At 38.5% G+C, this 24892-nt stretch overlaps 1 protein-coding gene across 1 annotated transcript in view; it reads right to left on the bottom strand.

The window, feature by feature from the left end:
- Positions 1 to 12098: 12098 nt before the first annotated feature.
- LOC126370333 (mRNA-capping enzyme) overlaps positions 12099 to 24892 on the bottom strand; it is a 373272-nt gene continuing 360478 nt past the window's right edge. The window contains exon 13 of the transcript XR_007566857.1: positions 12099 to 12296. The gene's annotated coding sequence lies outside the window, so the exon portion shown is untranslated. The remainder of the gene's footprint in view (positions 12297 to 24892) is intronic.

The raw sequence follows: 24892 nt of genomic DNA, 5'->3' as shown, positions 1-24892 counted from the left end.
CTCTGCCTACCTCTTTTGGGGTACAGGCGGTTTGTTATGTTAAGTAAATAAAGGAAGAATTAGTTAGTAAAGTATTATCTTATCTTGAAACTTGTGCAGCCCACCCCGTCTAGAATCATGAGCGAGATTTTATGTATTCAGTAGGTATGTAAGCTGTCACAGGCACTCCCTAATAACCATATTTGTAACTTGCAACACTGACATAGTATACTCAGTTAATCAGGCTACCTAACGTTCCGCACACTTAATTAACTAAACACACGCTAACTAAGCAATTTAGATATGTCAAAATGTTCAGGATTGTTCTAGATTTCGCTGGAAATAGTTCGTAGTGTTTTCGAGCAGATGTTTGAGGTTGCAGCGTATCTAAAGTTCTGTTATTCGAATTATTATTATAGTATCCCTAGTGTAATGGCTTCCGTGGTCCAGTTGAGCGTTGGGCTCACGGTCCAGAGGTCCCGGGTTCGAACCCCGGTGGAAATATCACAAAAATCACTTTCTGTGTCACACATCTGATTATCCGAAAGTAAGATAATCCGTGCGACAGAGAACACGTTAAGTAATCGTCCCGGGTAATATTTATATAAGTATGTAGTCGTTACATAAGTCATATCAAGAGCCTTTGGCGGCTCAATAGTAACCCTTCCCTGGGTTGATGAGGTAGGTCATTGACTTCACGACCCACAAGAGAGAAGCAGAAATCTATCAACGCTTCAATAGATACTATTATTTACATAAGTTGCTTTTATAAAAGGTCCATGTGAGACCGTAGAAAAGTCTGTTAAAAATCTACGATAACAAATTCATGTACTTAACATTCAAATATCGGCTTAAAATGTTTCACTGAATGTTGCCTAAACTGAATTATGTACCTTTTCAAAAATGATGGCGTAAAAGCATGGAAAATAATGAAAAATGGTAGTCACTCGAAAACAAATATTTTTCTTTTTGAATTTCAATGGAGGTTGGCCGGAGGTTGAGCAGAGTCGAGAAGAGTGAAGGTTGAGCGAGTCGAGAAGAAGAGGAAGAGGACTAAGAGGATTTTCATAGGCCTAACTTGTATTGGGCTGGTTTTCCCTTCGCAGGTTGGAAGGTCAGACAAGCAGTCGCTTTTGTAAAAAACCGGACCTGTCTTCAGGTTAGGTAAGCGGACCCTGTGAAAAACAGAATAATGCTAGAGAGATGATGAAGTTATTTCAAGGTTTCAAACGCGGTTAGGTTAGCTTAGTTTTATGGGCTTAGACATATCTACATAATAATAATAATCGAAATCGGTCACGCTTTCCAAAAGTCCGGGACTCCATAGACCCGAGATGGATTTGACATATAATAACAATAAAACACTTTATTGCACGCAAAACAAGACATTTACAGGAAAAACTCTGAGATCTGAGGATTCTAGTTATCTTTTGTAAATTTTTCGCTCTATTCACCCTTGTAGGGATTTCGGCGCGTATCGTGTCCGTTGTTTGCGACAACCTAAATTACAATAACAATGCCTAAAAATGGTAACTAAAAACATGGCGAACGCTAATGAGACCCAGACTCAAATTTTATTCAGTTTTGTCATGAAATATACATGAGTATGGGAAATTAGCGTCCAAGGTCGCTAACAGGGTTGGTTGGGGTATTATTAAATACATCAATTTGTACTTAGTTGAATTTATATAAGTTTTTCAAATAATTTATTTATATGAATGCGTATCAAATCATCAAACTCCTCGGAATTTATATTTCTTATAAAATCAGGTGCTTTATATTTGACATTAATTGATATTGCGCACTTATTTTTATATGCGCAAATGTCAAACTGCAATATTTATTTTTAGATGTGACCTTTTTAGATCCCAGATGTGAACATAAAAATCAAGTTTATTATCAAAATTCACAGTCAGGACCGCTCATGCCTAACGCCTTGGTAACATAGATTTTTATGTGCTGATCGTTTGAAGGCAACCGACTTAACGTAAACCCTCGTCATCCCCTAGGGTTTAGACCTTTCACAAGCTCCGCTTACCTAACCTGAAGATTTGACAGGTCCGGTTTTTTACAAAAGCGACCGCCTGTCTGACCTTCCAACCTGCGAAGGGAAAACCAGCCCAATACCGATTAGGTCACATACTTCGAAAATGCATTTCTTGGGAATGTGGGTGTCCTCACGATGTTTTCCTTCACCGCTGAACCTGATAATCATTTATGATTCGAAAACAAATTCGACAATCATTGGTTTATGCCTGTGCTGGATTCCAACCTGCGACCTCAAAGTGAGAGAGAGGCAAGCGTTCTACCAACTGGGCTACCACGGTCGACTTAAACCCTAAATGAGGCTAAATGTCAGAATCAATTTTCAGAGAGAAGCCTTCTCAAGACTTCAGCAAGTTAGTCTTAGTAGTATCGTAACTGGATAATCGAGTAAATCCGATCAAACCGTCAGAAATCCTAATCTATACAGATCCAGCTAAATTTAGAACGTTCGTAACGTACAGTTTTCTCAACAGATTACACGGTGAACAAAAAAGTTCGTTATTTCTTTTATACACCTATTACCTGCGTTCTAAAACTAAAATAGCAGAGGTAGCAAAAAAGGCTGCTTGCTTGAATGGGACTGGGCTGGACATGTTGCCCGAATGTCCAATGACCTCTGGACCAAAAAAGCTAGAGTGGGTTCCTGCAAATGCTGTCAGACGTCAGGGAAGACCACGAAAAAGATGGTGCGACGGGTTAGACCGCTTTTTGAAACGGTGGCACGAACAAGCTGGGGACGGAGAAGTGGGCTCCCACTTACATCTTAGTGACTTACGCCCACTTAGACTAAACTGAGACGCAGAGGGGGTGAGGTAAATCTAACTTGACGCGCGGAACGAATTGGTGCGGGGCGGAGAGTGTCCGTTCTATACGTAGTATTATTCTTTATTCCATGCCCATAGTGAAAATTTCACGTTAGATAAATTAATAATTAATTTGCTGCAACTTACCGACTGCAGCTTTGAAAATGTATGTGTTGTATTACGATAGGTGTAGCCGTAATATAGTGAATTCCCTAAATATATAATTATGTAACAGAATATAATTATCTCACCGAAAACATTTTCATATAAAATGATGCCAAGTCGAGATTATATCGATCGCAATGTCAAAAATTTATCAGATGTCATCAGTCTCATCGTCATCAGATCGCATCGTCCTTCATTATGCGCACTGCTAGGGAGTGGATATGTTTGCCGTCTATTGTATTTCCGGTATAACATACGGTCATTGTTCGTTGAATTTTATTCATGTACTAATTTTTATGTATATACCAATGGTGTATCTTAAATAAAAAAATAAATAAGACCCGGGTGCTTTCAAGGGCAGAGTGAACGAGCACCTTCTGGGCCATCTTAGGCAAGTTTGGGGCCAAGAGCAAACCCATCAAAGGTAATAAAAAAAAGATCTCATGTAGAGCCAAGCTTGTAACTCCACACGCCCTAACTACGCACTAAGTTCATAAACTTCACATTTTAGGCAAAATAATCTTGCCCGTTTCGTTGCTACAAGAACTATATAACAGAATGACAATGAACATTGAACAGTCAATACATTTGTTACGCTCAAGTGACGGAAGCGAAATAGTATTTTCACCATAAGGTGCGGAGTGACATGAGTATAAACTCATGTGATGGTGGCGAAACGGTCGAGCCTTTTGATTGACTGAGATGTACAATTATATTCCTAGGGACATAACTATATTACGGCTATACTAGTGTTGCCGATCGATAGGCCACTATCGCTTAATAATCGATAGTCTATCGATAGCATGGCGATAGCAAATATATATACTACTATCGATAGTTCGGCAACACTAGCTACAACTATCTTACTACGACTACGACACACATCGTGTTATAATAACTAAACCCAGTGAGCCAGGTCGATGTTTTTATCAGTACTACACTCCACTGAACACTACAGTGCAGTGGGTAGTTCAGAGTCTACATAAGTACAAAGTATACTAGGATGCACTATACGACACTGAGCTTCAGTATTCCAATGTGAATTGTGATAGAATGTTATTGTTAACTTTTATACGACGTGTATTTCTATGGTTCCGTACCTCAAAAGGAGAAAAGGAACCCTTATGGGATCAATTTGTTATATTTATTTTAGACACACACCGGACACTTCATACAAAAATCCTCGTTTTACACAGAGACTACACATTGACGTTATCGTACTCGCGCATCTGTGTGTGTGACGTCTGACGCTCATACTATTGAAGACTGAAGTAAGACCAGGGGAGGTGAGGTAAACCTAGCTTACCCGCTGGTGGGGAGCGAAGAGTTGCCAATCTATATGCAGTAGTATTCCTTATTCTAAAAGGCTTCATCGCCAAGTTTCCGAAGTTACCTACCATACATATCAAAATTAATTATTTGGCGTCCGTCGCGTCGCTGGCGACGTGGCCATGGATGGCGTCTCGGTGAGTTATGGTGGTTTGGTTAGGTTAGGTTACATTACAGGCTGATCACCTGTTTGTCCGAAAGTAAGATGATCCGTGCTTCGGAAGGCACGTTAAGCTGTTGGTCCCGGTTACTACTTACTGATGTAAGTAAGTTGTCGTTACATGAGCCAATTCATAGGCCTTTGGCGGCTCAATAGTAACCAGGGTTGATGGGGTTGGTAATCCACCTCACAACCCACACGATAGAAGATAGCCCTAAGAAAACAATTCATTAGCATAGTATCAAGATGTTTTTGTTATTATAAGCAAATTACTAAGTAAATTGAGTTGTTTGTTAACGTTATAAACAAAACGAGTTGTTCTTAGAAACAACAAGGTGTTTCCCATAAAATTAAGAGTTTTGCTCACATCAACTCCATTAACGCATAACCCTCCTTTTTGCTTCTTCGCAGTCGGGTAAAAATGTATTAGTAGTGATGTAAGGAGTACAGGTCCAGCGAAGTCACGTAAAACAAGGATATTACAATCTATACAGGGTGTTAGTGACAGCGTAACGAAAACTTTAAGGGATTATTCAGACCAGGATACTGAGTTGATATCAAGTGGAATTTTCCGTGGGAAAGGTATGGAACTGAAAATAATGATAAAAGAATTTTTCGACGGAATTTTTCACTTGATATTAATTTAGAATCATGGTTTGAATCATCCCGCTTAGTATTCGTTACGATGTCACTAACAGCCTGTATATCCCTACTTCTATGAGAAATTTGTGAGATATTATCTATGTTGGCATCTTGAGTACCTTACATTGGTGCTTACAGATGAGCATGACCGCGTAGACGCGTATTCGGGTGAATTTTTTATTCCTCATTGGGGTAGGGTAGGTGCATACATCATCATCATCATCAGCCCATTAACGTCCCCACTGCTGGGGCACGGGATTTCCCTATGGATGGATAGGGAGATCGGGCCTTAAACCATCACGCGGGCCCAGTGCGGATTGGTGGTTATTAACGACTGCTAATGCAGCCGGGGCCAAAGGCTTAACGTGCCTTCCGAAGCACGGAGGAGCTCGAGATGAAAACTCTTTTTTTTGTGGTCACCCATCCTATGACCGGCCTTTGCGAAAGTTGCTTAACTTCAACAATCGCAGACCGAGCGCGTTTACCGCTGCGCCACCGAGCTCCTCAGGAGCATACACTACGGAAAATTTAACCACCGCCATTATTATTATTTTTTTTTTTTGCCCTTTTTTTATTTATTTTTTTATTTTGTACCTACTATGAATATTTATTGCACAAAATAACAATCACAAACAATTACTTCGATCCCAATAGACCACTTTGGCCACGGAATAGAAGAAAGAGGTTGGAAAAGTCCTAAAGCGCTTTTTTTATGAGAACCGCTGTCGCTGGCTCAACCCCACTCTCTTTTACTACTACTCCTGCAAACAGATTACTACGATAGCTCCAGTGGCGGATTTACAAATTTGCCGCCAGTAGGCTATTAAATTTTTGCCGCCCCTACTGACCTCTGAAATTCGATACGTTAGTTCACAATCATATTAATTACACTTATTCTGTTAATGAAATTGCAACTTTACGATTTGTGTTCTATCGTCCTCATTACATCGGCTTTTTCCCCTTATTAGTATGATTGTGAACTAGGGGATAGTTGTGTCAGTTCCTAGATTATTTTTACAGCCGACAATTTAGTGAAGTGTATACTGTTGAGCTAAAAACAGGAGCATGTACTAATTATCATCATCATGTCGTCCAAACCGTAACCGACGACGGCGACTCCTAAATAACTATCCTGGGTCGTTGTTGTGGTGGGCTCTGATATGGCTGGCGAAACCGAACTTGGATTTGAAGCTGGCCTGACGAATTGAGTGTGTAATTATAGGAGGTTTCGGTCGAGTCTTCCGTATTTGACGCTTTGCGTCAAGATCTTGTAAACGCTTCTTTTCTAATAAATTGACGCTCTTGTGAACGGTGCGGCGCCTCCTTCCAACTAACAGTTGGTATTTCACATGCCCCGAGATTGCGTTTAAGCACGTCTTTGTAACGCAGATATTGCCCACCATGTTTTCGCTTTCCGCTAGAGAGCTCGGAATAGAAAACTGTTTGCGGTGATCTGCTGTCATCCATTCGCAAGACGTGACCGCATCAGGTCAGTTGGTGCTTTATGATGAGCGCTTCCATTCCGGATAGACCAGCACGACGCAAAACTTCTGTGTGTGGAACTCGATCCTGCCACTTGATGTGCAAGATGGACCTTAGGCATCTAAGGCGGACATTCTTGCTTTCCAAGTCGGCCTTATGTCCCGTTTTTAGCCAGCTAGCTCCGTGCCACCACAAATCGAAGTTTATGAGCTGAGACGGCAGTAATGCTCTACTAGCACAGTTAGCAGGATCATCCTTAAGTTTGACGTACTTCCATTGTGTAGCGGGTATTATTACTGGTAAATCCGCCACTGGATAGCTCTACTTCCACTTTACCGGCAATTACATAATTTTATGTGACAGGCTACAGTTTTATCATTACTTCAAAATCAAATCATTTATTCGCATAGGATTCATGGTTTTGTAAACAGTTGGTAGGTTTTTTTTGATTACCTAAGGAGGAATCTCCTTGCATGATACAATTATTTATAATACAAATACACTTTATTGCACCAAAATAAAAAAAATAATTACAAAAAGATTCTTAACTAAGTAAATGGCAAATGGCGGCCTTATCGCTTAAAGTGATTTCTTCCAGGCAACCATAAGGTGAGAAGAAAATAAAAAAAATCATCATCTTACTTTTTGGACAATCAGGTGATCAGCTTGTAATATCCTAACCAAACTAGGGATCAAAAAGTGATTCGAACCCGGGACCTCGGATCGTGAGCACAACACTAAACCACTGGACCACGGCCGTTATCATACTATAACCATCGTAATTATAACGGAATCACCCAAAACGTCGTAACTCATAATTGTAGGGTACGGGTATGTATGGGCAGTTGTAGTTAAAGGGTACGGCCGTACGGGTATGTATGGGCAGTTGTAGTTAAATGTACGGACACGTGCCGGTGTTTTTGTTCGTCATCGCAGTATAATTGGGGTACCGCTTATTTGTTGTTCCGGTCCATTACTCGGGAATCGGGCCAAGGTATGAGCTGATTGCCAGCTTGCGGCCGAATGGCTGCCGTTATGGTAACGTTGTACAACATTGAAGTGCGTTCGTCTCGCAAAACTCGAAGATGCCTTGACTAATCATCATCATCTCCCTAACATTATCCCGTTTTTCACAGGGACCGTTTACCTAACCGGAAGATTTGACAGGTCCGGTTTTTTACAGAAGCGACTGCCTGTCTGACCGTCCAACCCGCGTCCAAACCAGCCCAATACAGGTTACGTCACTCCGAAAATGCATTTCTTGGGAATGTGGGTTTCCTTACGACGTTTTCCTTCACCGCTGAGTACGTGATAATCATTTATGATCCAAACATGAATTCGAAAACAAATTCCACAATCATTGGTTTAGGCCTGTGCTGGATTCGAACCTGTGACCTCCAAGTGTGAGGCAAGCGAACCAACTGGACTACCACGGCTCTCGGCTCGGCTTATGTCTTGACTGATATTAATTATTTTTTTTAATATCCCTCATACTGTTTTTATGACATTTCGGGGAAGATAAGCAGCTGGAATTGTTCTGTGTTTTGTATTCACCCATCTATGGTCACGGAGAGAAAAGAAATCCTAAGTTGACCCAGAGGGAATTGAACCAGGATCTGCGTTATCTTGAGATCATGGTTTCCATTAGATCACAGAGGTTAGTCACATGGTGTGGTATGGGCTATTAAGTAAATATTTTCTTATTAAAATCGCCAGTCACTTATGACTTGATGAATGCCACTAATTAGAAGGGTTCAGGACATTAATTTTGGTACAATAACACGTGTGCTTAAAAAAAATTAGAACGCCAGTAGCGGGTAGATTATTGCTTCTATAACCCCAAATATGTTTTGCCACAACGAGTCGCAGGTTTGAATCTCAGCACGGGCCTAAACCGATGATTTTAGAATTTGTTTTCGCATTCATGTTACATTATTATGTAGTCAGCGATGAAGGAAAACATCGTGAGATTTGGTAGAGGTGTTTGGGTTAGTAGTTAACGTTCCTTCCAAAGCACGGAATCGTCTTAATTTTTCAGATAATCAGGACATTCAGCCTGCAATATTATAGCTAAACAAAGGACAGCCTCATAAAGTGATTTCGTCATTGTCCCCATCGGGAATCGAACCCGGACCTCTAGATCGGGAGCCCAACTCTCTAACCACTAGTCTATAGAGGCTGTTAAAATAGTACCTAATAATATTTAATTATTACTTGGTGCTTCTCGGGCGAGGTTAAAAATGAACCTGAACAGTCGTTGTATTTGAACATTTTAGTCTGGTACCTAAGTTAATTCCCTTTGTGTCAATAGGTAACCTTAATATATTCAAAGGTTAAGACTAATTCGATTTTAAAATAGACCTAAGTACTTACTATTTCAATCATTCCTATGAATTCATTCATTTTAATTTAAATATTTAACCAATGACTAATAATATTTACCGATGAAAAACTTATAATCAGAAGTTATTTCAGGTTTGAAATGAATTTATTTCGCCACAATCTTTTAATTAGCGGTGGAAATTTTAAATTTAATTTCGTAGAACTTGAAACGGGCTTAAGTGCTGTTCATACGGACTGGCAAAGGGTTGCACATAACATGGCCAGTATTACTTGACCCTTGATATAGTGGGGACGGTAAAGGAAAGAAGGAAAATACGGTTTTGGTCGCTTTTCTACTTCTATGCTGGACTGGGGGTGAATAAAAAAGAACCGAACACAGAATCCTTGCAGCCTTATTTCTTCTTGGTCATGTCGTAGAAACCGAATGACTGACATTCTGACAACACGTACGATGCGGAATAATTTTAGTTTTAAAGTTATTGGTAGCGGAAAATTAACTTAATACTAACTATTTTTTTACACAATATATATCTCTCTCTCTCTTTATTTAAAAGCTGCGCTCTTGCCGGTGGAGTAATCGCCATTCCTCTCTTCTTCCCGCCAAATCCTTCACCTCCTGATACGACCTGCACTTTCTCTTTTATTTGTTTCATAAATGTTCTCCTTGGTCTACCTCTTCCTCTCTTTCCTTCAATTTTTCCTTCTGTGATGTTTTTTATAAACGAATCGTGTCGTATGAGGTGGCCAATCATATTTTCACAATATACCTAAGATATTTAAAAGAACGAATCGACTTTTGTGAGTTGATAGAGTTAGGCACTGAATGATACCTCATTCGACCACGACGGCGGGGCGGTATAGGGGCCCTGAAGTGTTTATTCTCGCTTGATTGAACGTCTCTATGGTTAGAGTAATCGGGTCGTCAGGATCGTATATTAAGTCCTTCGCCGTTAATCACCGATGACCAAAGCTCTCAAAGGTTTTTTTGACGTGGCTTTTTGTACATACTTGGCCAGACAAATGGGGAGCGCTGAGGGCTCTCACCCGGTACAAAATTTAAGACAACAGGCCTGAGGGTGCACAGTTGGGCGCGAACTTCGGCTCAGGGCGTCGTGTGAGAGAATAATATTTTTGAAAGAATTAATCGACTCTTCTGAGTCTATAGCGGTAAGCGCTGAATGAGGAAAATTGTCGACCACGCCGGCGGGATCGGTATCGGGATTCTGAAGTGTTTGTCGTCGCGAGCTGATTGGCCGCCTCTATCGCTAGATATAGTAATCGGATCGTTCTCAAAGGTACTAAAGACTTGCGGGTCACAAGCTCTCTATTAACATTCCAGCAAAGCAACCCACGTGTAATAAGTAAGTTCCTTTAATTAACAAGACAAAGCGTCCAATAAGGAAGACAGTCACTAACTGTGACACAAATTACAAACACGTGAGTATTTAATAGTTTTTCACCACAAACAAAGCATTTACAGTTTAAAATAGAATGTGTGATTACCAAGGGCACATTTTATATGGAAATATCTAAGGACAATTCCCTTTTTAATAACCAGGCAAATGCCGAAAAAAGGCCACATTGAAGCAGTTCACATAAAAAAGCAATATTGCAATTTGACATAATATGCGTATATAAAAGTAAGAGTGCAATGCAATCAAAATGTCACAAAGCAATATTGCTTTTTTTATGTGAATTGCTTTGATGTGGCCTTATCAACCCTCCTATTATGTTGGCATGTAGTTGTTTAGAATATTGTTAATTTTTAATTATTTTGCTGTTAATTATCGTAAGAATAAATAACATAACATAAGCTCACGACTATATCCCAATTGGGGTAGTCAGAGATACATCAATCGTAAGATGAATTAAGTACCCGTACCTCATCGAGCTTTCTGTTAGACCTACGTGATAGGATGTGAGCTGAAAAAAGTATCATCATCAATTTAAGAGCCACGCTCTTGTCGGTGCAGCATTTTCCATGCTACCTTTTTAGGGAAAAATAGGGCAGTGGTTTCCCACAAAGCAACGCAACGCGTGGTGGGGCAAGTCACAGGGACTGTAACCTGGACCTGACAGAGGGCAGCAGTAACTGTCAGTACTATTCAGAGGCGGAGGACAGGAGTCCTAGTTTGGCTTTGTAATAGACTACTCTGGGCGCCATCCCACTTGTGTCAGACAGAGTACTGCCGGGCGGAAGGCAAAAAAGTATATGAATATGAAAAAAGGATCTAAATTTGTATCTTCGCAAAATTACCTACGTAGGTACCTACACAAACGGAACAAACCCTGGTTGTGTTTTAATTTCCGTTTTTTTCCAATATCCGCTCCGATATTTTACTTTCGACGTTATTTATGCTGTAATTACTATGTTGTGTGCCTTCGTATTTTACATAGAAAGTGTAATTATATCAACGAAAATAAATATTGACAAGTCAATATTAGTTTCATAATGTATGTAAAGTACGTAACCATTACAGGGCATTTGTCGGCACAATAATAACCCTGACACCACGGATGATGAGGTTGATAATCTACCTCTCATTTTTTTATTGTTTTCTTCTTTTTTTGACGTGTCTTATTGTAGATTTGCCGCAGATGGCATTAACTACTTGGCCGGAACCACCTCTCAACCCATAGAAGAAGGTCAAAACAAACAAACAAACAAAAAAAAACCGCATCCAAACGGACCACCTGTTCTGGAGCTATGATATCGCAGACAGACACACAGACAAAGAGATGAAACTTGTAACACCCCTTTCTGCGTTGCATGGTTAAAAATAATCATCAATACAAAAGTATGTAGGTAATCCCAATCAGAGCTATATCATAGAATTAATTATATTATACAGGATGTTAGTGATATCGTAACGAATACTGAGGGGGATGATTCAGACCATGATTCTTAGTTAATATCTAGTGGAATTTTCCGTCGCCTTACGGTTAAAACAACCTATAAGACGATAATGGCCCCGATTCCTGCAGACACCGCCTAATTTTAGTTAAAGTTATATCCGTCATTTTCATATCCGTCGAAAAGGAAAGGGACGGATGATTCACAGCTCTTAATTTTAGGAAGAATGAGTGAATGAATGAATAACCCGGGCGAATCAAAAGGTACGTCGCTGGTATGCAATCCGTTTGACGTACTGTCTACTTAACTGTGTCGGGTTATTGACGGATGTAAAATTTTTAGACGGTTGGTTTAGATTTGTGCTTAAAATTGACGTGTGTTCCATAAATTTTATGCTTGTCGATTACCCGTCCCTTTCCTTTTCGGCGGATAAGAAAATGACAGATATAACTTAAAATAAAATTAGATGGTATTTACAGGAATTAGCACCATTATGTAGCATCCTCATAGTAAAACCTTAAGTTATTTGGATTCCTGTTCGCCCCACTATAAAACGTGTATAGCACTAAAAGGCGCTAACAAAAGCGTTCCCTTCGCTATATCAGCTTCAGCATTGAAACCATTATCCCCAAACTTGCTGTTGTAACCAAAATGAATAAAACCTCGAGTCACTGAACAAAACGCGAGTCACTCGGATTGAGGTGTGGTCGCACTACGAGCGATTTAAAATTTAAAATCTATTGTTGTTTCTATAGCACACGTCCGTGCTTTGGGGAACTCATAAAGAGACAATCTAGACACGCGGTAGCGTCTCAAGCCAAGTTCAAGAAACGGAACTGGCGAGCCACACCGTGTGTAACGAACCATTTGGAGCCACTTTTGACCCCCTCATAAAACAAAAACTATTTCACATAAACGTATCAAATTTGGCTCATATATTGAGACTTGCGAGATACATAAGTGTTCTAATTAAACCGAATAATCCGACTATTTCTTACTTCCATGAGATTATTGTAGTTATAAAATAGGCTGGAAAATTTCCGAAAAAATTTATAAAATGAAAATGAACCAAAAATGCATTGAGGGACATTCCGGGCTTCGTTCCCTGAAAAGAATATAGATGGCGCTGTCGAGGTTTAACGTGATAATTATATACATAATTATTCCAAAATACAATGTAATGCCAGAAGCATACATAAAAATAATTGTTGCTTGATATTTAAATCACATTACGTACATAACTATTTTGCTACTTATATTGTTTCTCTTTATTTTGGTTAGAATAATTCGCAAGAGCTGCGGGTTCAAATCTGCGAACCAGATTTTACACGAAAGATTGAATGTGATACAAACTCGATCTATGCAATTAAACCTTACCGTCTTGTTACAAACGAAGACTGGAGATAATGGTACTGATTTCAGTACACACCTTTTATGTTAATTTTAAGTTATACTTACCTGTCATTTTCTTATCCAATGAATCATATTGGCAAATAACCCGACATAACTAAGTTGACAGCACACGTCTAACGTGTTGCACATCAGCGAGGTGCCTATTTTATTTGACCGGACTACTCATTAAATTACTCATTATTAAAATTAACAGTTGTCGATCATCCGTCCCTTTCCTTTTCGGTAGATAAGAAAATGACAGGTATAACTTCAAATTAAATTAGGTGTCTATAGGAATCAAGACATTAAGTACATTAATTTCGTAGTTTCAGCAACAATCTCAATTTCCTTGTTCAAAGGATCCGGTTAGAAATGGAGAAGATAAATGAAATATAGGCTTATTTATTATTAATATTCTTTTATTTATTATTATAGAAAAAAAAACAACCTACAGTATTCTTAAATATCTATACTATAACATAAAACGCCATTAAACCACAGACAAAAAATATTAGAGAGTAACAGCTAGACATTGTCTATATTATTACATTGCTTTACAACAAATGGTACTGGCAAAATAAAATCATATAACAAAACAGCGGTAAAATTCTTTTTTCTTTTCAGAATTCATTGAAAAAAAAAAAAAACATTTTATAACACACTTCACTGTCAATGAACAAGTACCAGTCTCCTTACAAATTGATTACATGTCCTTTAAAGTTTTATAGTTAATTCCATAATGACATGGCAAATATACAATAAGTCAAGTAAAAAAAAAAAAACAAAAAAAAAGCAATTTGGAAGTTCAGTATGTAAATCCAAGCGTTCTCCGCTCACAGTAAGGCTGCAACGTAAACTCAGTAACATTGTGAAAAACATTATCTCACGACCACGTATTGTCTCTGCAGCAGAATGGCACAGCTTTGTACCAGCAGGATAAGCGGTATGATTGTGCTCTACTTCAGCCTGGCTTCATAATAGTGTCAACTAGGCTTACCTAATGGTATGATGTTTGCCCTGAATCTGGAACTAGCTCTAAAAATAATAAAAAAAAAAACAAATTTTTTACCTTTGATGAAAGCCCCAGAAAAAATAACTAAAAAAAATATTTGTAAAAAATATCGTACATCTTATCGCATGTCTTCAACGTCGACATAAAAATATAATAATTAAATAAATAAAAAAAAATACGCAAAAAATAATTATTTTTTATAGCATACATTTTTTTGAACGTGACTTTGACGTGGTTATCATCATAATTAAAACACATAATACCGGGTTCTTAACGCGTTAATTATGGATCTACCTACTCCACTCCAATTCCATCAGTCCCGTGATCATGGCACTTGCAACAGCGTTGAAATATCGGGAGTCTCATATCCCAATGTTTAACACGGTAAGAACCCGGTATTATTGTGTTTTAGTTATTTTAGGTTTGCAGCAAGTGGCATTAACTACTTGGCCGGACAAATGGGGAGCGCTGGGGGCTCTCACCCGGTAAAAAAAAAGATGACAGGCATGTGACTGAATCATCGACCATATTTAACATTTCATAACATTAAATACCTACAATTCAAGATTTTTTTTTTAATAAAATAGGCTCGCGTTTGACCACAATCTCACCTGAAGGTAAGTTAAGATGTGGTCTAGGGTGGATCGCGCTTACCTAGCAAGAGACTGTTTACTCTAGGCATGAAGACTCTTAGAATATAACGAGTTGGAAAAACATACGACGGCAGACAGCCTACAGGGAGAGAGGCTTCCAATGAAGCTATTTCAAAATGATAGCTATTGAATTTCACAATAATAAACATTTCATTAGCATAAAGGGGGTTAAATGAAAATTTCGCATTCGTGCTGCGCGTATAATTTCAATTGGCTGTATTGCTTATTTGCATATGGCATATTGAATTTTCGATTGTATGATGACGGCACGTGACGTGTTTCGACATGGTTCTATTACATCGGGTTTATGGACGATCCTGGAGATTTCATCAATCACGCCCGCATTGCCATCGGGGTGGGCAGAGCTTCAATACTTCCACAAGACAACTCGTAACCAGTTGTGATAATTTTTAAATAGCTGATTTCGACTTGCTGTTACTATTTCAATTTTCAAGGAATTCCATTTCTACATACATACAGACTCAAGTAATCAAAGACAACTTCAAATCACGTTGACCAAGTCCTAAGATGGATGTGGTGAAGCTTATGTGGCCTCCCATAACAATTATCCATCATATTAAATACGACACAATCCCTCTAATAATAAAATACTTAATGGTGCCGATTCCTGTACGGTCACGAGCATTAATATGTATACACTTTAGTACCATGGCACATTAACCTTTTTGACAAATTGAACTGTAAGTCTCACTAAATGTCAAATATGTTAGTGCGACAGAGTTCTAAAGTGGGTACATTATATTGCTCATGACTGTACACACCATCTGATTTTATATTATGTTATACCTGTCATTTTCTTATCCGCCGAAAAGGAAAGGGACGGGTCATCAACAGGCATAAAATTTATGGAACACTCGTCAATTTTAGGCAGAAATTTAAAAACCTTTTCAAAAGTTTTATATTGGCCAATAACCCGATAGAATTAGGTTGACAGCACGTCAAATGGGGTGCATATGAGCGAGATGCCTATTTTATTCGCCCAGGTTATTCATTCATTTTAAAATTAATAGTTGTACCTAAATCATCCGTCCCTTTCCTTTTTAGCGGATAAGAAAATGACAGGTATAACTTAAAATAAAATTAGAATGTGTCTGCAGGAATCGGGGCCGATTACTTAATAAAATTTCAAACAACTATAATTTTCGACATTATGCCTTCTACCCTATTCTGTAGAAAAGGTGATCAGAAATATTGTCAAAATGTTGTTTCAAACCATCAAAAACAATAATATGAATCCAAAATCGATACTTATAATTACAGAATGGTAATTAAATCACATAGCTGCGGATATGGATCGCACAATAATGTCAAACGGAATACTGTTGTGTGATATATTGAATTTGTTCACGTCATATAATGACGTGACGGATATTACAACATAAGTATACCTGCGTGTCAACACGATAACTTCTTCTATCGTGTGGGTTGTGAGGTGGATTACCAACCTCATCAAAATGACATGGTTCATGTAGCGACTACATACTTATATCAGTAAGTAGTAACCGGGACCAACGGCTTAACGTGCCTTCCGAAGCACGGATCATCTTACTTTCGGACAATCAGGTGACCAGCCTGTAATGTCCTAACCAAACTAGGTATCACAAAGTGATTTTTGTGATATGTCCCCACCGGGATTCGAACCCGGGACCTCCGGATCGTGAGCCCAACGCTCAACCACTGGACCATTGAGGTAAACACGATAACAAGTACCTACCATAACTATCCATAACTATGTATTTCCATGAAACGTTGTGTCTAACAGCAGGTTCATATGTATTATTACGTGTCAAAACTTAATATTAACATACATACTTCATCATCGCCCCGGCTAACGGCCCCTGAGGAGAAGGAGGTCCTGGGTTCGAATCCCGGTGGGGATATATCACAAAAATCACTTTGTGATCCCTAGTTTGGTTAGGACATTACAGGTTCAGATCACCTGATTGTCCGAAAGTAAGACAATCCGTGCTTCGGAAGGCACGTTAAATCTCCCCGGCGTTACCCCGTTTTCATAGGGTCCGCTTACTTAAAATCAAGATTTGACAGGTCCGGTTTTTTACAGAAGCGACTGCCTGTCTGACCTTTCAACCAGAAGGAACACCAGCCCAATACAGGTTAGGTTACATATCTCCGAAATGTATCTTTCAGAGGGACTTTCTAGGCTACTTTCACCAAAATTAATATAGATGGCGCTGTTCAGATTTACCGTGTTATTTACCTATTTTCTCATTACTCGGGTAAGTAAAATCTAAATATATAAAAGGAGAAACTGACTGACTGAATGACTGACATATCAACGCACAGCCTAAATGGCTGAACGCAGGCACTTGAAATTTAGAAGGGACGTAGCTTAGGTACCTCTACGGTGCACTAAGAAAGGAATTCTCGAAATTCCCACGGGAACGGGAATTAGTGGAAAAAACATTTGTATGAAAAAAACATTCTCATCTTTAAATTCCAGACGAAAGCTTGTAGGTACTTTAGGGTTAGCCTCCTCTGATCGTATTTTCCTAAATTTATATTAAACTAAATTATCATAAACTAATAATCTAAAAATTAATAACAATTCATTATTTAACTGAGCTACTTATACTCTAACCTCATTTAAAAATAATAAAATTAAGCATTTTTTAACGTTTCTCCCACACACACAAAGATCTCTCTTTTATAACACGCCACGCGGACGAAGTCGCGGGCAAAAGCTAGTACAATATAATGACAGAATAATTTATAAAAATAATTATTGTTTGATAAGTATTTGGATCACTGTATAGAATTATGTTGCTACATATATTGCTTCTCCTTATTTTGTTCAGAATAATAAGTAATGGGTGGAAGATGTAATTGTGCGTGGGTGTAATAAAAAGAATCATCATTTATAGGTACCCAAAAACGAAGATAAGAAATGCATAATGTCTGTAATCCATAAAATTAGAAGGTTAAACGAAGGAAAACTTAACAGCGTCATTCATCTACTTACCTATATTGTTCATAAAGAACGTAGCCTAGAAAGTCTCTCATTGACATTCATCATGGAAACGATGGGAACCAATGTCATTGATTAGGACTTGATTCAATCAGACGGAGAAATTCTATTATACAGGATGTTAGTGTCATCGTAACGAATACTGAGGGGATGATTCAGATATCTAGTGGAATTTTCCGTCGCAAAACTCATGATTTTTTCTTTAATTATTTTCATTTCTATACTATTGCGATGGATAATTTCACGTAGAATAACGAGCTGAACCATCCCCCTCAGTATTTGTTACGATGTCACTTACACGCCGTACAGTCATGAGCAATATAATGTACCCACTTCAGGACTCTGTCGCACTAACATATTTGACATTTAGTGAGACTTACAGTTCAATTTGTCAAAAAAGTGAATGTGACATGGTACCAAAGTGTATACATATTAATGCTCGTGACCGTACAAGCATGTAAAGATAGTAGTTACTTTATGTTTTTTTTTCTCCACTTATAGAGAAGTACTTTTCCGTAATCAACTAAAAAGCTTTTAAATAACTGAACAACGCATTCAATGCTCGCTTTAAGAATAAAATTTCGTTTTCAAATTCATTGCGAAAATGACTCGTATAAAGGGATTTAGGAGCGTTGAATAGCAGTTATTTTGCTATGAAATTCGTTTATTCGACGAGTGGGCTTTTGTGAAAAAAATACTATTCATTAGATTAAAGTACTTAAGTACCTAGTTCTGCCATTTTTCTCATGGAAGTAAAGCGTGGTCGGTCTCGTGGTCGTTCGCGCGGTGAGGTGGTGTTCGTGTATTAATTGTGGTATTAATAAACTAATCTTAGCTACGGGACTGCCAATGTGACAGTTCTTATATAAAACAGGGACTTCAGCGTGATCTTAAGGGCATTCTCAGCTGAGATTACTTTATTAGTACCACCAACAGTTTATATACAAATCAATACTACCTTCCGCCAAACGCGGCCGCGTCGTGTGATAATCGCGTTACTTCCGTAAAAAGACTGAAATAACTAGATAAGTACTTACTAAAGAAACTATATACGTCCCACTGCTGGGCACAGGCCTCCCCTCAATCAACCGGAGGACCGTAATGAATAGCTCACACTCGCTAAAATAAACAAACTTCACAGCAAAATAAATGTTAAATTCGCGTCTAAATTTTATACAAGTAATTTTCGTAATCAATTCGAAAATGAGATTTTATTATTTTAAATGCTGAGTGTACAAAAATATACGTATTGCTGTATATGTACCTAGTTAAAAAAGAAATAACAGTCTAAGTTAAGAGATTCTCTTCTGAAATAGAAGATTTAGCTGATACCTAGTTGATAGGAACCTCTATGAGGAGATTACGAGTAGTGCCTCCAATGACATTCACTATTTGGTCGGTGTAGGCACTTCTCCTATCGTGTGAGATGTGAGGTGGATGACCAACCTTATCAACCCTGGTGTCAGGGTTAATATTGAGCTGCCGAAGACCCCTGACGGGACCTGAGTAACAACTACGAAATTACATCAGTAAGTGGTAACCGGGACCAACGTTTTAGCGTATCTTCCGAGGCACGGATCATTTTACTTCAGGACAATTAGGTGATCCGCTTGCAATGTCCTAACCAAACTAGGGATCACAAACTGTTTTGTGTGATTTGTCCCTACCGGGGTTCGAACCCGGGACCTCCGAATCGTGAGCACAACGCTCAACCACTGGACCACAGAGGCCTCACTTGCCTGGAATGCAAGAATATTTATGTGTGATTTTGATTTATTTCGATGCATCCCTAACTACGTTGATATAGTGCAGCAATAGGCGACGGCGTGTGCCAAAACCATGTTAAGCTATTAATTTAAATACACATACAGAATGGAATGCCCTATTTTCATAGTTAATCATCTCCCTAGCATTATCCCGTTTTTCACAGGGTCCGATTACCTAATCTGAATATTTGTCAGGTCCGGTTTTTAACACAAGCGACTGCCTGTCTGACCTTCCAACCCGCGAAGAGAAAACCAGCCCAATACAGAATAGGTCACATACTTCCGAAAATGCATGTCTCGGAAATGTGGGTTTCCTCACGATGTTTTTCTTCACGGGTGAGCACGTGATAATAATTTATGATCCAAACATGAATTCGAAAACAAGTTCGACAATCATTGGTTTAGGCCTGTGCTGGATTCGAAGTTTCGACCTCAAAGTGAAAGGCAAGCGTTCTACCAACTGGGCTATCACTAAGTACACCTCTATTTTCAAAGTTAATCATAGTTAATATGTATTTTCATAGTTAATAATTGTTATGAAACAAAATAATTAATAGGAGAGGTAAATTTTGAGCTGACTATTCTACGTGTCAAACCTCGTATTTGTGCAGTCCGACGCGCGGGTGAATCAAACATATGGCGCAGTATGAGAGCGTTCACATAAAAGAATCGCTACGCACGTTTTATTGATATTTTCAATGACCTGTGTGTGTGTGTGTGCTGTGTGTGTGTGATATGCCCCTCAATACTCCAATCTTCTTACTTTCTTATACCGTGTAATATATAAATCAAACACGTCAGTGCAAATATCAATATAACGCGCGTAGTAATTCTTCTGCGTGAACGCTCTCATACACAGCTATACGTTTGATTATTCCGCGCGACGGTCTTCACAAAATGAGGTTTGACACAGAACAGTTAGTCCAAAACTTATCTCTAACTTGATCTTGCTTTAATTAGTTATCTCAAAGTGAAGGGTCCTACGTAAACTATGGTACATGGGCTGCCCTTTTAGTCGGTCAACACATGGACCTAAAGTAGTTTTGTCTTACCTGTTTGGATACCTTCGTTGGCACTTTGTGTTGTTATTTGCGTAAAACATGAGAGTAAACTAACTATATTTCCATACAAACTTGGATTTTAGTTAATATAGAAGTTACATACATGGTTAAGGTATACAAGCGGTTAAGGTTTCTTATTTAATTATTGTACCGATTTTACGGATTAATGGGAAATGGGTACCGTAATTTCATACCGGTATAAAATTGCGGTACCTGTAGTCCATAAAAAAATGCACAATCACGTGAAAAGCCAACAAAAACGTGTAGGTATTTTGACAAATGATTCAATCAACAATAATTCGGTTCAATCAAGTGAGAAGTATAATTGAATCATTTCATCACCATTCGGGGAGCGGCGACGTGGTAGCAATCAACAAAATTCGATTCAATTAACAGCCATGCTAACATAGGCTCCCGGAATGTTGTTTGAAAAATATTACGATGTAAATTCTATTAAAGTACGTAAGTGAATTTTCGCCAATAATTAATACATGTAATTTTTGGTGGCACAAGCGAGATACGAAGTTATAATCAAATGTGTTACTTTTTATGAAACGTACTTTCATACGTACATAAACTCACGCCTATTTTCCACCGGGGTAAGCAGAGACTATAGAATTCCATTTGCTTCGATCCTGACACACTTGTCTTGCTTCCTCCACTTTCATCAATCGCTTCATACCCGCACGCCGGTTCAGAGTAGATCGTATTAAACCTTTTCTAAGGACATCTCCAATTTGGTCAATGTAAGTCCTTCTAGGTCTTCCTCTGCCAGCCCTACCATCAACTTTTTGTATAAACACCGCTTTTGCAATTCTATTGTCCTTCATCCGCTCTGCGTGTCCAAACCAACCTAACATTCCCTTCTCAATCTTAGTCACTATATCATCGTCTTTTACACCACATATCTGTCTTTTTCACACTGTTTCTCACTCTATCACTCAACACCGCAGATGCTACGCAAAGACATTATTCGAAATCGAAACGTCAAAACAAAAATTTGTATGGATATATCGTCCGAGTAACATCATCAATAAATCGGTAAACAATCGTGCTTCATGATTAATATTAAAATTCGAAAATAAATCAAAAGGAAAAATATTATTGTTTTTGGATCACCTTACACTGGCTTCTATTTTTAGATTATCTTTGACCTACCCTATTATTCGGTGAACGGTTAAGCGATAGTAATTGATGATGATGTTATATTCATATCGATCACGCCGTAACATTTGTGTGGCTCTTATTTATAACCAACACTTTAGTTCATTGCGATGGATGTACAGTCTTGAGCAATATCATGTAACCAGTTTAGAACCCTGTCGTAATATCATATTTGACATTTAATGAGACTTACGGTTTAATTTGTCAAAAAAGTTAATGTGACATGGTTTCAAACTGTACACATATTAGTACTCGGGACCGTACCTCTGACTATCCTTATTGAGGTATAGTTACAAGCGTGTGTGTTGTTGTAGTAGAGGTACATACATACATAAACTCACGCCCGTAATCCCTAATGGGGTGGGCAGAGTCACAAGTAATCAAAAACAACTTGCAGCCACTGTTGATACGTTGTCGCAAGCTGGATATGATAAACCTTATGGTGATAAGGGATCAGCCTATCGCCCATAACATTAGTCCATCATGTTAGAGGACACAATCTCTCTGTCGGTTTTTACGACATGCTCGGGAAGACAAGCAGCTTAACGTGTTCTATGTTTTTTATTTGCTCCCAGAACAGCATAGAAGCAGTATAGAAGTGTAGTAGAGGTGTCAAATGAAATAATGCATATGCGACACAAAAGTATTACAACGTGTAGGTACCTGAAAGCATTTTACTGCAGAGCATTTTTCCGTTCGGTAAAAACGCGTGAAAGCGTAAAACCCAGGTGTGCGTCAAGCTAGCGGCCTCAAAAAAAAAATGTGCACGAAAAAATAATTTGACCATACCAAAAAATAGTACTCTTATTGAAAAAAATAGTACCTGTTGTAAAAAAATTAGTACCATCACGGTTCTGGATTTATAGCCATGTTTTATTGCACTTGCTAGCTTGACGGTGAGCGAAATTTGGCGAGAGTTAACGACAAGGTCTTTCGCTTTGATTTAAACGCCAAAAAATAGTACCAAAATAGTACTCACCCCCTGCAAAATACCGAAATGAGTACTTCAACGGTTCTAAAGTTATAAAGGCAGTTCTTTGATCCCGCTAGCTTGACGTTTTGAAAATACCTATTATCTGGGGAACGCTTGCATACTTCAGTATGTAACTAATATCAATAAACTCGTATGAAATAGTACTTCCTACCATCATAATTTTGATCCGATTCTCTTTGTAGAAATATGTTAAAAAATCATCATAACCTATGCCATACATTTGTTGTTGATACAGTCACGTAGACAATTACATAACCTCACAATTTATTCGTAAGTATTGCCATTTTGGAGGTCTACCCTACCATTTCTTTGCACTTCAGAGTGCTGCTATTACAAAAAAATGCTATTTCATACACCCATATGCACAAATTTTAATAGAAAATGGCTGCATGGGTCTAGTTCTTATTGAAAACAATCTGTGATTTTAATACATCATAATTCATTTTTAATCTACTGTTTTATTTTATAATTTATACCTTCATGTTCAATTTGTTACGGATCGAAGTGTTTGTTAATAAACAATTTGCAGTATTTGTAGAATAACTCAAAGAGTTTCAACAATGATATTACTTTCATCTGACAACCCGGGCACTTCACCATTTTTTACCCAAAAATGGGGAAAAAATACTAAAATCTGACAACATCCTTCTTGAGCATGTGTAATAATTTTGTTCGCGACGGTACCTGTCTTGATAAATGTATGACATAGGTTATAATGACTTTTTGACATATTTCTACAAAGAGAATCAGGTCCAAATTATGATGGTAGGGAGTACTATTTCATACGAGTTTATTGACATTAGTTACAAACTGAAGTATGCAAGCGTTCCCTAGATAATAGGTATTTTCAAAACGTCAAGCCAGCGGGATCAAAGAACTGCCTTTATAACTTTAGAACCGTTGAAGTACTCATTTCGGTATTTTGCAGGGGGTGAGTACTATTTCGGTACTATTTTTTGGCGTTTAAATCAAAGCGAAAGACCTTGTCGTTAACTCTCGCCAAATTTCGCCCACCGTCAAGCTAGCAAGTGCAATAAAACATGGCTATAAATCCAGAACCGTGATGGTACTATTTTTTTTACAACAGGTACTATTTTTTTCAATAAGAGTACTATTTTTTGGTATGGTCAAATTATTTTTTCGTGCCCATTTTTTTTTTGAGGCCGCTAGCTTGACGCACACAAAACCCAGCATGTTACTCACCATCCATTTTGTTGAGACTAAAAGATTGTTTTTACTGGAAAATAATACTTATTCACAGCGACTCGATTCGCATTAAAGAAAGCCCTTAGAGAAGAAATTTGTCCAATAAGCAGATGACTTCTCGTAATTTCACTGGCGCTGTTTTGCACATGTTTTCTAAGTCATCATCATCATCATCACCAGCCCATTAACGTCCCCACTGCTGGGGCACGAGCCTTCCCTATGGATGGATAGCGAGATCGGGCCTTAAACCACCACGCGGACCCAGTGCAGATTGGTGGTTATTAACGACTGCTAATGCAGCCGGGACCAACGGCTTAACGTGCCTTCCGAAGCACGGAAGAGTTTGAGATGAAAACTTTTTTTTGTGGTCACCCATCCTATGACCGGCCTTTGCGAAAATTGCTTAACTTCAACAATCGCAGACCGAGCGCAGTTACCGCTACGCCACCAAGCTACCTCAAAACCAAAAACAAGACAATAACATCATTTAAAATTATCACAAAACAATAACAAAAGAGCAAAACAGATGTTCGTCGAAATGATTATAAGGTAGTGGTAAACGTTCTGAGATAAAAGGGCTTCACTCAGCACAAGTCGCGGCGTGAACCACGACGCTGGTATTATGTGCTGGGTGAGGCACGAACATCGTGTTCCATAAATATCCGTTAATAGTGTACACAGATTATACATACTGGGTGTTAGTGACATTGTAACGAATACTGAGGGGGTTGATTCAGACCATGATTCTGAGTTAAAATCAAGTGGAATTTTCCGTCGCAAAATTCATGTTTTTTTTTTTAGTTTTTTTAAATTATTTTCAATTCTATACTTTTC

The sequence above is a fragment of the Pectinophora gossypiella genome, chromosome 1 (assembly GCF_024362695.1).
Source record: "Pectinophora gossypiella chromosome 1, ilPecGoss1.1, whole genome shotgun sequence".
In the NCBI taxonomy this organism is placed as follows: domain Eukaryota; kingdom Metazoa; phylum Arthropoda; class Insecta; order Lepidoptera; family Gelechiidae; genus Pectinophora; species Pectinophora gossypiella.
Note: the sequence above shows the minus strand (reverse complement) of the source record. Positions and strands in the feature narration are given on the sequence as shown.